At 34.6% G+C, this 3,117-nt stretch overlaps 1 pseudogene; it reads right to left on the bottom strand.

The window, feature by feature from the left end:
* Nucleotides 1–1,000: 1,000 nt before the first annotated feature.
* LOC140502422 (nuclear transport factor 2-like) lies at nt 1,001–1,472 on the bottom strand (annotated as a pseudogene).
* Nucleotides 1,473–3,117: the final 1,645 nt, after the last annotated feature.

Here is a 3,117-nt window from a genome sequence, read left to right as displayed (position 1 = left end):
AAAATTCTTCACATAATCTTCCCCCCCCCCATTTCAGTACACACTCCTGGCATTTTGAGGGTTCATCAAAAACTTTATTCAATATTTGAACAAACTATATTTCTTCAGATTATCACAGTAATCATAGGTACACAACTGTATAATTTGGGTGACTATCAAGTTGAAGTAAAATTCAATGGTTTAGTTCTCAAAGTGCCTTAATATTTAAAAGAAAGAAAATGCAAAGAAAAAGGGAAACATAATCCATGTCATTATTATGAGAATTGTGAATTTCTCTTAAGTATAGAATAATATATATTACTTGTATTCAATGAGAAATTAATTGTGTGCAAAATTATACAGTCTGAACTATCTAGTCAAAAGTTTTATTTTTCTAAGTAATTTTTAATTGTTGAGAAAATTTTCATGCTTAACTGTATAATGAGATATTGGTACATTTGAAGAAATGAATATCTGGGCTGTCATTCAGCTACTGCTTTATTTCTTTGTGCTATTAAAGGGGAAAATAATCTTTTGAATCATTTATTCTTTCTGAGGGACCACTAGGTGGCACAGTAGATAGAATACAGGGCTTGGAGCCAGGAAGACCTGAATTCAAATGTGACCTAAGACACTTACTAGCTGTGTGACCTTGGGCAAATCACAACCCTATTTGCCTCAATTTCCTGGTCTGTAAAATGAGCTGGAGAAGGAAATGTTTCTTCACCAAGAAAACTTCAAATGGGGTCATAAAGTGTTGGATACAGCTGAACTTAAGGCATGTGCTGGTATAAACACAAGCTTCTTCTGTTAGATGCAGCTAGTGTAACTTCCAAAACACCATGCACAACAAACTCATATACTGATGCCATTGCCAGCACAGTGTCCACACACCATGACCTTGCAGGCTTATATGTCATGTTTGGAGTATACTGAGGAGGCTTGGAAGAGGAAGCATAAATAATATGAATAAGCAAAGTGAGAAAGAAACGGCATTCACACCTTGGGAAAAGAGGGTTCACTAAAAGATGTGCAGCACTAGACTGAACATGACGTTGGCGCAAATATCATTGATGTTCATTAGTAGAAATATCTGATGGTATCCAGTGATGGGGTCTTTATAAGCCTTTAGCTATTCCCAAAACATACTGAATATGCAGCTGCCAAGGGTGGGCTAGTGGTCCTGAGTTGTGATGTGTTATATTTTCTGAAATGGAAGATTAGACAGTTTTTCCATGATGGCTGCTTTATGTTAGAACTTATTGCCTTTCCCATGTAAAGCAAGATGCTTATATATAGATATAGATATATATTTGTATAGATATTTATATGTATGTATAGATAGATAGATATAGATCTCTCTATATATTTATGTGTGTGTATATATACACATATATATCTTTCTCCTGTTTGGATTCCATCATTATCAAATAATGGCAGCAATGTTGCACAAAGTTGGATGAAAGCTGTTCCCAAATCACCTTGTCTCCCATTTTAGATACTCACGTAGCAGTAGAAACTATAAAATGATTGAGTGGAATTAAAAGATATTTGAAGTCCCTCCCAGTTCTTAAGCTCTGCAATTAATACTAAGTTTCTGGGAAAACCCTGGAGAGTGAAGACTGACAGGCTAGCGTGATATCAGCAGTGACATGGTCCTGGACTGACTGTCTTTCCCCTCCTTACCCCAAATACCTCTTACCTTCCCTCTACCATCCTAAGCCCTAAGGCATTTTTATTTGGTTAAATAGTAATGAGTTCAAGTTATAAGGATTAAAAGACAAGCAAATGTCCTCCGCAGCAAGGAGGATATTATATTTTCAGGGATTCAAAGTTGTTAATAAGTATATGCTTCTTTGTTTTACTCTAATTCAAACTTTGTCTTTGTATATATTTATGAATGTGCTTATGAATGTGCATGAAAGCAAATGTATGTTATATATGAGTGCATATACATATATGTATATGTACTTGTACATATACACATATATAAATGTATCTACAAGTACATACATATTCGCACACATTTTGCTATGCATTGCATGTGTAGTACATGATCATATCTTGCCCTATCACCTCTCCTAATTATTATTTTACTTTCATCTTGGGTTTCTGAGGATTTAAAGGAAAGTACAGTAATTGGCAAAGGGTTTCTCATGAATATAGAAAATGAAAAAGACTGAAAGACCTTCTACTGGGAGTCTCTGAGTGTGTGGGAAGAATGGGCAGTGTCAGGAAGCCAAGTGATAGTATGGAGGAGATAAAACCTGTTGCAATAAAAAAAAAAATTGTGGCTTCTTGTTTTCTTCAAGGTAGGTGATATTATCATTCTCAGGTTATAGATAAGAAAACTGAAACTCAGAGATTTCAAATGGCATACCAAAGGTCAAACAGCTAATTGCTGTCAGAGGCAGGAGCAAATCAAACTTTGATACTCCTGACTCCATACTCATTCTTATATTCTTTCCAGATACTTATATTTTCCACATACTTATATTTTCCACAAATATTTATATTTTTCACAATACTTTCCACATACTTACACTTTCCAAAATTCCAAAACTCAAGTCACCACATGATTATAAGATAGACTCAGTTAAGTTCTTAAAGCTTATGAATATCCAATTTTACAAAAAAAGAAAAGGTGAAGTCTCAATATGCAAAATGTCAACACAGTTTAAAGAGGTGATATCAAACCTACTTTGATCTCCCAACACTCAGTCTTGGTCAGAGACCTCTGAGTCACACTGCACTGATACCATTCTCACACCTATCTGCCTAATTTGCTCTCTGGTGTGAAGACATAAATGCTGTCTTGGCAAGTATGCAAGCATTCAGAGGAAAAGATCAGTTCTGCTAAAACAGTGTTTATTTCACATTGTGTGTAAAATTAAGTACTGAAAATAGCATCTGAAACTACAGATTAAATAATGATCTTTATGTGTGTGATATGAAAAGAAGCCATCACTAGTATTAACCTCTGTAAGAGAAGAGATAGAAGATAAAACACTAAATAACAAAAAAAAAAATGATTGAACCAGGGTTCATGTCATTCTTTGATCTTATAGTATAGGATCTATAGCAAATCCTTGTATTAAGGGGATTTGTTCTGTGAAATTTGGATTCAGTCAAAGGGCT

This window comes from Notamacropus eugenii, chromosome 4, assembly GCF_028372415.1.
Source record: "Notamacropus eugenii isolate mMacEug1 chromosome 4, mMacEug1.pri_v2, whole genome shotgun sequence".
Taxonomy (NCBI): Eukaryota; Metazoa; Chordata; class Mammalia; order Diprotodontia; family Macropodidae; genus Notamacropus; species Notamacropus eugenii.
This window is presented reverse-complemented; position numbering and strand designations above follow the sequence as displayed.